This window comes from Gossypium arboreum, chromosome 12, assembly GCF_025698485.1.
Source record: "Gossypium arboreum isolate Shixiya-1 chromosome 12, ASM2569848v2, whole genome shotgun sequence".
Taxonomy (NCBI): domain Eukaryota; kingdom Viridiplantae; phylum Streptophyta; class Magnoliopsida; order Malvales; family Malvaceae; genus Gossypium; species Gossypium arboreum.
The window spans coordinates 69303489-69316313 of record NC_069081.1 but is presented as its reverse complement, the minus strand read 5'-3'; the positions used below and the strand labels follow the sequence as shown (position 1 = coordinate 69316313).

The 12825-nt window shown below is 35.8% G+C and overlaps 1 non-coding gene across 1 annotated transcript; it reads right to left on the bottom strand.

Moving 5' to 3' along the window:
* Positions 1 to 10055: 10055 nt before the first annotated feature.
* LOC128286053 (small nucleolar RNA R71) lies at positions 10056 to 10162 on the bottom strand. Its single transcript, XR_008276599.1, has one exon. It is a non-coding gene; the product is annotated as a small nucleolar RNA R71 (small nucleolar RNA).
* Positions 10163 to 12825: the final 2663 nt, after the last annotated feature.

The following is a 12825-nucleotide window of genomic DNA, read 5'->3' as shown; positions in this document are numbered from 1 at the left end:
TCTTGGGGAGTGCAAGAGAGCTCATCAAATACCCTGATAGAATTCTCAAGACAAAACTCTGCTTTCTCAGGATCATCATCTATATTAGCCCTAAATTCTTCAGCCCCTTGCTTTCAAATTTTATCAACTGGGGGCTTGCTTAATCTTACCATTTTGGCACCTTGAGGAACTACGGGAACAGGTTAGGGAATAGGAGGGGTGGAGGAGGCTCAGCATTTGGATTTGCTCAAACAAATTATGTATACCAATTACTCATCATATAGAGAAAGTTTTCCCGAGCCCCATCTCCCCGATCATGTGTATCAGGCCTACTCTCAGCTGGCGTAGTCCCTTGTACGGGAGCTGGCGCATTACTTTCTACATCATCAGCTACAGCTTGATCGGGATCCATTTACTATATGAAAACACAATTTAAATTGTCAGGAGTCATCACACTATCACAAAATATTTATGGCATGTATAGATAGACTTCAACACATAGTATGTAGATCCGAGAACAGCGTAAACCTTGGCTCTGATACCAATAAAAATGTAATACCCCTTACCCTTGTTCTAAGCTTGAACAAGGTACGAGACATTACCGAAACATAATACATGCAAACGTACGAAATCATGACATAGAATTTTTTAAAAAAAAAAAAGACATACATTTTCATGTCCTATAACCTGAACAATATTAGTTAACATCAACGGGGATATACAAAATGAACTATTAAATTTTGAAGACCAACATTTTAGGCTAATTTAATTATGACATATAACAAAAATAATCAAGTCATCTACACATGCCATAACTCCAAAATAATGTTTACAAAATACCAAAAAGTATTGATAGTGCGGATGGATCTCCGACGATCTCTGAATCCCGAGCTGACCTACTGACACTATAAGACAAGAGAAAGAAAAGATAGTAAGCGTAAATCTTAGTAAGTAAGTACGTAAGTGATATACAATTTATCAACATATTTCTCAAAATAAAACAATCATAATAGTACATAATCTCATGTTCAGGTCAAGCTATTTTCTTGAGTCACTGCCACTAAATTATTTATATCTGGAGTTACAAAACTCTAAATTTAAATCCATTAATTTTCCAAAAAACTAGACTCACATAATTTCTTATCATAAAAATTTCAGAATTTTTGGTTTAGCCAATTAGTACAGTTTATTCATAAAAGTTTCCCCTATTTCACTGTCTAACAGTTACGACCTCTTCTTACTAAAAATTAAATATCTCATAGTAAAAACTCAGATATGTTCCCGTTTATTTCTATTAAAATTATACTCATCAAATATTCTAGGAATATAAATTATAACCCATAATTATTTTTCTACAATTTTTAACAATTTTTCCAACTAAGAATAGGGGATCTCGAATTCATTCTAACACTATCTCACAAAAATTATAATATCACATAATATAGAACTCTTTTTCTCCCACTGTTTCTTTTATATGAAAATAGACTCATTAGTTTTTAATTCCATAATTTATTTAAAATTTAATTCAAATTACACAATTTTTGGTGAATTTTCAAAGTAACACAACTGCTGCTGTCCAACACTATTTTACTACTAAAATTCACTCTTACATAATTTCACTTAATCCATTTTGTCTTATCGAAGTTCACTCAAATATCGAGCATATTGCTCAAAAAAGATTAAACATATACCTGCACTTATTCATCATATAATCATGTTCACATGTATTTTTACTTAATCGATTTTCCCGTTGAACTCTTCGGAATAATAACTGATACTTAGTTGCCTGCACATATTTTCACACTTGTAGCCAAAGCTATCTAGTACACATAGTAGCCTGCACTTACTACTACACATGCGACCAATTATCCAGTACACGTAGGAGCCTGCACTTAGTACTACAGACGTGGCCTAACAATCTGATACACGTAGTAGCCTACACTTAGTACTACACACATGATCGAAGTTATCGAGTACGCATAGTAGCCTGCACTTAGTACTACACATGCGACCAATAATCCGATACACGTAGTAGCCTGCACTTAGTACTACACACGTGACCTCATAATAGATCATTCGTATCGTTTCTATTCCGAAGGCTCAACCGGGAAATTCCTCACTTTCCAACATGTTACAATTTATTCATAGTCCTTTTTCAATTTGCAATTTACAATAAATAATCATTTTATAGGTAGCCACATTTCATATGATAAAAAAATATAATAAAATAAAAAGAATCGATAAATTATTTACGTACAAACTTACCTCGGTGCAAAATATAGAAATGTTGCAATTTAGTCCGAAATCTTTTCTTTTCCCCGATCAAGGTCGATTCCACGTCTTCCTTGATCTATAATAACACATTTGACTTATTAATGTCTCACATTACTCAAATTACTCCAAAAACATCCTATGGAAAAAATTACAATTTTACCCCTAAAGTTTCACAAAATTATGATTTTGCCCCTAGGCTCAGAAATTAAACTTAATCCTATTTTTTTTATGTTTTATGACATGTTTATCATTTTTCCCTTTTATAGCAACATCAAATTCACACTCTAACATGTACTTATGAACATTAGGTATTTTTGCCGATTATGTCAGTTTACTCGTTTTCACGTAAAATTGCTTAGCAAAAGTTGTTTAACACAATTTAAAGCTTTATATTCTACCATAAAACATCAAAATAAACACATTTCACCTATGGTTATTTTTCCAAATATAAACCCTAGGTTAAATTATTGCTAGAATAAGCTTAATCAAGTTACTAGGACTCAAAAAATGTAAAGAACATTAAAAATGGGGCTTGGAAGCTTGAAACAAACCCTAGCGATGGGGAACCCTTGAAATTTCGGCCTAATGAAGAATATGAGCAAATTTTTGCTTGATTTTTCCCTTTTTAATTCATTTATTAACTAAATGACCAAAATGCCCTTTTTACTAAACTTTCAATTTTTATCTAGGTAAGCCCATTTTTGTCCAAAATCATAGAAATTGGTAAAATTTCTATTTAAGGACTTATAATTAATATTCTAAAGCAATTTCATGCTAAAATCTTCTAGAATATAAGTTTTGCAACTTATTCAATTTAGTCCCTAATTTCGAATTGAACACTTTAGGCATAAAATTTCTTCACGAAATTTTCACACAATCATGCAACCACATCATAGACCTCAAAATAATTATAAAATAATTAGTTCTATCTTAGATTTATGGTTTCAAAACCACTATTTTGTTTAGGCCCTAAATCGGGTTGTCACATGTATAGCTAGACTCATACACATGGTAGGTCAGTTTAAGAATAGACTAAACCATAACTCTGATACCACTAAATGTAACACCCCTAACCTGAGTTTGACACTAATACAGGGTACGAGGCATTGTCGTTCACAAATCATATGCACACGTACAAGTCGGATCATACAAGCCCGTTAAAAATTAAAACTTTTTCAAACTTTGTCTTAAACTTCTTATCATGGACCTACAAGGCCCAAAAAATCTCTTGGAAACCATTCGGGACCAACTTGGGTCCTTTAACCAACACAATAAAAATGACCTTTGAAACAAGGCACACGCTTCTGTGGATGGGCAACACGCTTGTGTGGAACTTGAACATGGTCGTGCTGAAGGCTCGTGTGACACACACGGCTAAGCACCTAGGGACACGTCTGCGTCCCTTACCCATGTAAATTTATTTTTCAATTTGAACCTATAAGGGTTTCCACATGGCCCGACACACACCTGTGTCCATGGCCCGTGTCCCTCACACGACCTCGACACGCTCGTGTCTCAGCCCGTGTTTGAAAACCTTGACATTTTGTTTCAAACGTTACCAATCCTTAAGGGTCACACAGCCAAGGCACACACCAGTGTGCTAGGCCGTGACCTTCACACGCCTGAGATACAAAGCCGCTGCCTGTGTGTTTACTACCATGCATACTAACTTGCAAATTTAACGTGCAGGGGACACACGGCCAGACAACACTCCCATGGGGCTGGAAAAACACACGGCCTAGACACACGCCCGTGTGTCTACCCGTGTGGACAAAATAACGCTATTTACCAAGCCCACCCTTATTGGCCTCAACCTACATAACATCTAACATGACAAACCCACACAATAGCACAAAGTTTAATTAGCCACACAAGGCATTAACTCATTCATGAAAATATCATCATTTGCATATATCAATAATGAATATTAGCCATTATCCCAGGCTGTATATAAAACTAAGGGATTCATCCCCAGCTAACACATTGGCTAAATTAACATTGACACAAAACTAAAAAATCTAAACCCTATACATGCGATACTCAAATAATAAAACCAACTATACCAAGTGCTTCGGTTGATAGTGTGATCGATGCCTCCGATGTCTGATGATCTTCGAGCTAATTAGGCAACACTATAAGAAAATGGAAAAGAGAGGGAGTAAGCGTAAGCTTAGTAAATTGCATGCAAATAAATATAACAACAACTTTACCATCCATCATCATTCTCATAATACAAAAGTAGACATAAGCACTACTTACTCATCACTATCCAATACAATTCACATAGCATATATTGAACTCACATCTCTTACATTTCAAATAGGTACCTGTACCACTCACAACTTGGTTATACTTTTCTCATTTCACTTAAACTATAATTTTCACCGTTTAACCATTTGGAATGCTATCGGATATTCACTAAGCCTCAAACATAGGGTATAATGCCAATGCCATCTCCCAAACATAGTCTTACACTGGCTCATCCATCAAGTCAACGCCATGTCCCAGACATGGTCTTACACTAGCTCTCATATATTCGTGTCGTTGCCATGTCCTAGACATGGTCTTACACTGACACCTTTATACGTGCCAATGCCATGTCCCAACATGGTCTTACACTGACACATCTCGTAGCCGATACATGTCCCAAACATGTCTTACACTAGCTCTCGTCTTAATGTCGACGCCATGTCCCAGACATGGTCTTACACTGGCTCTCATAATGTGGCCAATGCATGTCCCAAACATGTCTTACACTAGCATACAAATAACTCGAATGTCATGGCATGAATATCCGATTTATTTCTTGAGGTTCAAACGGAGTTTTACTATCTCAATTATCATCATACATCATCATTTTCATAATCAAGCAACTCATGCTATATCAATTCAAACACATATAATACAATGTAGTTGCATTATTTACATACAACTTACCTCGGTATACAAAATGTAGGCGACTAGTTTGACTTAGTCCATTAACTTTGCTTTTCCCCGGTCTAGGCCCAAATTTTGTAATTCTTGATCTAAATTTATAGAAATTCATTCATTTCATCAGCTTATTAATCTAGACACTTGAAATTAATAATTGGGCAAAATGACCATTTTGCCCCTAGACTTTCACAAAATGACCATTTTACCCTTAGGTCCGAAAATCGATTTTTATCATATTTTCTCACTAACCAAGCCTAGCCGAATACTTTTTATACTAGAAGCATCCCAAAATTCTCATTATTACACACATGTAACATCTATTTCACAACTTATGGAAAATGGTCCCTAGTTAAGGTTTCCATGAAAACTGCTTCACAAAAGTTGTTTATTTTACAACCATAACTCACATTCTTCCATAAAATTTCAGAAATCAACATGTCTACTATCATGGAAAAAACCTAGACTTTTAACCATTTTGCAAAATAGTCCCATTGTTAGAAAGCTCATGTTACAAGGATCTCAAAAGTACAAAAATATTCAAGAAAAGCCCTCAAAATCACTTACTTGCAAAGGCTTTAAGTTGCTGAAATTTTTCAAGCTTCCATAGCCATTTTCTTGAAGGAAAATAGGTGGAGAAGGAGGAAAATAAAAAAAAGGTGATAGCCTTTTTCTTATGTTATTTTATTCAATTTAGGCCACCTAACTTTGACTTTCTCATCCCTTTTGTCCCTATGGTCGATCACCTCAGTTTTAAGGGTCTACTTGCCCTTTAAAGACCCCCAATTTTGGTTCTATAGCTAATTAGAACCCTTAGCTATCAAAATAGGACTTTTTCACTTTATGCGATTTAGTCCTTTTTAACAATTAAGCATGCAATCGCTAAAATTAATGCACCAAAATTTTCATGCACTCGTATAATTATGCCACAACACATAAAATAATTTCAAAATAATTTCTCCGACTCTGAATTTGCAGTCTCAAAACTACTATACCGACTAGGCCCAAAATTTGGTTGTTACAAGATTCCCTATCCACGCTTTCCAACAACTGAGGAGATGGCCTCTGTATACCCCATGAAGGGAGTATTCTAAAAAATGAATCCTTTTTCCACGCAGAATGGTTGTTTGGAAATATTTTTATGGTATTTCTCTTTAGCAAGTTTACTGAAGAAGGTGCGTGGAGAGGCAGAGGTTGAAGCAAAAGCTATTTGGGAAGCCATTCAAGAAAATATAAAAAGCTTGAAAATAAAAAAAAAGTCTAGACTTTATTGTAGTTATAAAGGAAATAAGGGGGTACAAGAAGAAAATGAAGTGGGATGAAAATTTGGGAAGAAACTGAATTGGCTAGGATAAAACGTGGTAGAGAAGAAATCGTGACATGTGTGATAAGACTGACCTTAATCATGGGTAGACAAGGCAAAGCAATTAACACTTAGTGGGAAAAGAAAATGGAATTTGCACAAATTTGTGAGAATTAAAAGAACTTGGGCTAATGGCTTCAATTTGTAGGTATTTTTGCCTAAAGAAAAACCTGTAAAAGAGAAAATAAACAATTAATTAAATTTATTTGGTAACAAATAAGAAAAAGTAAAAATAAAATAAAATAAACAAAGAAAAATTCTGTATAAGAGCAATTATCAAGTATTTTGAAGAGAAATAATTTTTTTGTCGCACATTATAGGAGCTCAAAAATAATGTTTCAAGCGTTGACCATTGACTTTGAAAGTGGATCTTATTTTTTCAATCTTTAACGTCGATAGCTCCATGAGGATATATACGCTCGACTTTGAATAGTCCAAACCATCTCAACTTTAATTTTCCAGGAAATAGTTTAATTTGGAATTGAAAAGCAAGACTTCTTGTCCAGGTACAAATTGCCATGATTTTCTTGTCATGCCCTCGCTTTGTCTTTTCTTTGTACAGTCTAGCATTCTCATAAGCTTGAGCTCGAAATTCATCCATCTTCTTAAGCTCCAATAAGCATTGATTGGTAATAGCACCTTAGTTCAAGTTTATTTTCTTGATTGCCCAAAATGCTTTGTGTTCTAGCTCAATTGGCAAATGACATGGTTTACCATAGATAAGCTTGAAAGGTGACATTCTTAACGGTGTCTTGAAAGCTATGTGATAAGCCCACAAGGCTTCAACCTCATTGACCAATCACTGCGGTTGGGATTGACAACTTTCTTCTAAATTTTCTTAATTTATTTGCTGGAAATTTTAACTTGTCCATTTGTCTATGGGAGGTATGCTGGAAACACAAAAAATTATATACTTTTTCATACCCAATTCTACTTAAATTCATGCAAATTCGGTTAAATTCTTGTCAAAAAATAATTAAATAGTATAAAATAATTAATTTATGTTAAAAATATGAACATTATGAATTTTAATTAATTTTGTAGTAAATTTTGATTAAATTTGGTTATTTTTGACAGAATTACACAATTGGAGAAAAATGGCCCGGTGAACACTGCGAAAAGAACAAAACCGAGAGCAATTTGAAGTATCGAGGCCAATTAATTTCCAGCCCAAGATGGTCCAAAAATGTGTATTAATTAATAATTAAATTAATTTTAATTTATTTCCTATTGAATTTAGGTTAAATGAATTAATTTTAATTAATTATGAAGAAAGGGCCTAGTGAACCGCAATGGTTGAACCGAATGAAGTGAGCCGAACCAGCCACTAATTGGGCTGACCAGAACCGTCCATTGGCTGACCCAAATCAAAAAATTAGCTGATAAAATATGATTGCAAAAATTCCATTGAAAAACCTCCAAATTACGTTCAAACCCCACCTTTATTTTAGGCTTTGTAGATTTGTCCCAGCTTATTTTTAGCAAGGTTGAAAGCTTCAACCTTGCCATGTGTGTGGCGGCCATGGGAGGGCTCTCTTGGCTGCTGAATTTGCTATTTTTAGCAGCCCTCTTCAGCTATAAAAGCCACCCTATGCTTCCCATTTCAAAGCATCCCTCGACATCCCTCATTCCACAACATTCTCTCATCCTCTCTTCACTTCTCTCAAAGTTTCCTCTCCATTTTTCCATCCCATTTTCCCTTCCTCTTATGCCAATTTCCCCTCCTAAGTAAGAGGTGTTCTTTAGCCATATTGGACAGCAATCAAGGATTCATAGATGCCTTGCTGGGCAAAGACAACGGAGACTAAGAACGGAGCGACAGTCAAGCTGCAGAGAAACACTGGATTTGCTTTTTGTTCCCTTTCTTTTTAATTTCTATTGTTTTTATGATGAACATATCTATGAAAAATATTGTTGTTGAAATGGTTATTTTAATCAATTTAGCTTGAATTTAATTCGTGTTGGGTTGATTATATTTTGCCTAATTGAATTATTAGATTAGTGTTTATGCTGTTATAGGCCTCAGTGAAATGCTTGATTAAGTAAAATCATGCTTAGGTTATCTGGCATTATAATTGTTTAGATAACTAAAGAATTAATTGTTTAAACGGATTGAAATTGCAATTAATGGACTCAGTACTTAATTAGTGCATGTTTAATTCTTCTAAGATAACTGAAAATTAAATCAGCATTGTATTTGGCGATACATATGCTTTGCATAACTTGCAAGATTGTTGTGATTAAATTGTTTCAAGGTATGGCTACTTTGTTACTTCACATAATCCTTTACATGTTTATTAAGTTGAATTAATCGGTTGAATAGACATAGGAATATGCGAGAGATAATTTAATTCAATAAGTATGTATGTGCGCTAGCATGTTTACTTTATTAAATCTGTTTAGTCGGTTGAATTGGCATAGGGATATATTCAGGAGATAAATGGAATTCTTTTATTTAGTAAATAAGTTCATAAGTTAGAAAATTAGTGGGTTGCCGTGAATTTATTCGTAACAGCATAAGCACGAATTAAATATTTCTAAGTTAAAAAGGTATAATTAATCCAACACAATTATATCATCTTGATTAAATCTTAATTTAAATTGTGTACTAGAACTCTTTTATTTTATTTAAATTGTTTGTTTAGTTTTAAAATCTTAGTTTATAAATCACTCTTTTCAAACCAAAATTATTTTTACCTCACCAAAGTGTTTTAATTAATTTCATAAATATTGCTTATTACAGTCCCTGTGGGTACGATAACTCGACATTTACTTGTCACTTTATTACTTGTTACGATTGTGTAGACTTGCACATTTCCACCATTCCAAGTTTTTGGCGCCGTTGCCGGGGATTGTTTAAAAAAAACATTATTTGTGAATTTATTTTTACATTTTGGTTCTTTTATTTTCCTATTCAATTTTACTTACTTAATTAATTCTTCTCTGATTATTTCAGGTGTTTATGAGTATTGACCGAATTATCGACTTACTCCCAGTGGACCCTGAAATAGAATGAACCTTTCACCAACGAAGAAGACAAGTGAACCAGGGAAGGACCGAAGAGATGAATTTTGAGAATATCAATCAAGGAAACGGAGCAAACCTTGCTCAAAATCCTATCCTTATTGCTGATGATAGGGATAGAGTTTTACGACAATATGCCGTGCCAATTTTTAATGACCTTAATCCAGGTATTAGAAGACCCGAGATCGAGGCACAACAATTCGAGCTGAAGCCAGTCATGTTCCAGATGCTTCAGAAAGTGGGCCAGTTCAGTGGAATGCCTACTGAAGATCCTCATCTTCATTTAAGACTATTTATGGAGGTGAGTGACTCTTTCAAGCTAGCTGGAGTACCCGAAGATGCATTACGATTAAAACTATTCCCGTACTCGCTAAGGGACAGAGCTCAAGCCTGGTTAAACTCACTGCCACTGAACTTGATTTCTACATGGAAAGAGTTAGCAGAGAGATTTCTTGTGAAGTATTTCCCACCTAGCAAGATTGCTAAGCTGAGAAATGAGATTACTGCTTTCCAACAAATGGATGATGAGTCCTTGTTTGAGGCATGGGAAAGATTCAAAGAGTTATTATGAAAGTGCCCTCATTACGAAATTCCACATTGCATCAGACTTGAGACATTTTACAATGGTCTCAACGCTCACACAAGGATGGTAGTAGATGCTTCTGCTAATGGTGCTATCTTATCCAAGTCTTACAATGAGGCTTATGAAATCATCGAGAGGATCACCAATAAAAATTAGCAGTGCCAACCAATCGAGCAACGTCAGGAAGAAGAGCTACTGGAAACCATGAAGTGGACGCTCTCACTTCACTTGCATCCCAAGTATCTTCGATATCTTCAATGTTAAAGAATCTTAACACTAATGGGTCTAATAGTTTTGCAGCTCAAATATGAGAATATAGCCTGTGTCTATTGTGGGGAAGGACATGTGTTTGAAGAATGTCCGTCAAACTCAGAATCCATGTACTACATAGGTAATCAGAACCCGAACCGAGGAAGGCAAGGGCTACAATCCAACTTTTACAACCCATCGTGGCAAAAGCACCCCAATCTTTCCTAGAGTAACTAAGGGGCTGGAGGCAGTAACAACTATGCCCAACCTAGACCAACCCAGCTGCCTAGTTTTTCACAGTAACTTCAGAAACCAGTTCAAGCTGAATCGTCCAATAGTTTAGAGAATTTATTGAAGGCATACATGGCTAAGAATAATGCCACCCTAAGGAATTTGGAGAATCAAGTGGGCCAGCTTGCTACTGAACTTATAAACCGTCTACAAGGTGCTTTACCTAGTGATATGGAAAAATCGAGAAATCCAGGGAAGGAGCATTGTAAAGCACTAACATTGAGGAGCGAAAAAACGGTAGAGCCCAACATCATTGAACCTGAAAAGGAGCATGCTGAAGCTCAAGATTCGGAAGAAGTTCAACCGAGTGTTGAAGTTCCTATTCCACTAGAACCAAAACCTGTAATACCTGAAAAAGTAACCTCAGAACTAGCCAATTCTGATCAGCCAACCATTCCGTTAGCAGTAGAATTTCCACCCAAGACAAATCAACCAATACAAACTCCAGTATATAAACCTCCACCACCTTACCCTCAAAGACTCCAGAAGCAAAAACAGGAGGTCCAATTCAAGAAGTTCCTTGACGTACTCAAGCAACTTCATATCAACATCCCATTGGTTGAAAAACTTGAACAAATGCCAAATTACGTAAAATTCATGAAAGATATCCTGTCTAAGAAGCGAAGACTTGGAGAATTTGAGATGGTAGCTTTGACGAAGGAATGCAGTGCATATCTTCAAGACAAATTACCCCCTAAGCTGAAGGATCCTGGGTGTTTTACCATACCATGCAACATTGGAGCAGCTTATTATGGTAAGGCACTATGCAGCTTGAGCACAAGTATCAACTTGATGCCTATGTCAATATTTAAGAAGTTGGGGATAGGTGAAGTTAGACCTACTACGGTTACACTTCAGCTAGCAAATCGATCCTTAGCACATCTAGAAGGAAAAATTGAGGATGTATTGGTACGTGTAGATAAGTTTATATTTCCTGTTGATTTTGTAATTTTAGATTTCTAAGCAGACAAAGTAACAATTATCCTGGGGAGACCGTTCTTAGCAACCGGAATGACACTTATTGATGTGCAGAAGGGCGAACTTACTATGCGCGTTCAGGACGATCAGGTAACATTTAACGTTTTCAAGTCAATGCGATTTCCTGACACAATAGATAATTGTTCTGCAATATCCAATTTAGAGGATTTAATAGTGGAGAAGGAACTCAACTCTGTTGAGGATCCTCTGGAATGAATTTTGACATCAGACCCTCCAAGTGATGAAGAAGAGGATGGAAACTTAGCTTTGCTAGAAGCTAATCAAAAGGGATTTAATCCACAATCCCATTTCGAATCTTTTGATTTAGAGGAAAGAGATTACACACAGCCGAAAGCGTCAATCGAGGAGACACCTAAACTAGAACTCAAGGTATTACCTTCTCATTTAAAATATATTTATTTAGGTGATGCTTATACTCACCCCATGATTGTTTCAGCAGAGTTAACTACTGAGCAAGAAGAGAAACTTATCTTAGTTCTGAAATAATTTAAGAAGGCTATCAGATGGACCATAACCGATATTCGCGGTATTAGTCCATCTGTATGCATGCACAAGATCATCCTGGAAGATGGTGAAAAAGGGATGATCGATGGACAACGAAGGTTGAACCCCATCATGAAGGACGTAGTGAAAAAAGAGATTATCAAGTGGTTAGATGCAGGTATCATTTACCCCATCTCAGACAGTTCATGGGTAAGTCCGGTCCAGTACGTACCAAAGAAAGGAGGTATCACGGTCATAGAGAACGAGAATAATGAGTTGATACCAACTAGAACAGTTACGGGATGGAGAATCTGCATCGATTACCGGAAGCTAAACAAGGCAACCAGGAAGGATCACTTCCCTTTGCCATTTTTAGACCAGATGCTGGATAGACTCGTGGGGAGAGATTACTACAATTTTCTCGATGGATACTCAGGGTACAACCAGATTACGGTAGCACCGGAAGATCAACACAAGACCATATTCACTTGCTCGTACGGTACATTTGCATTTAGACACATGCCATTTGGTTTATGTAATGCCCCTGCTACATTTCAAAGATGTATGATGTCTATTTTCACTGACATGGTTGAGAAATTTTTGGAAGTTTTCATGGACGACTTTTTAGTGTTTGAAGATATGTACGATG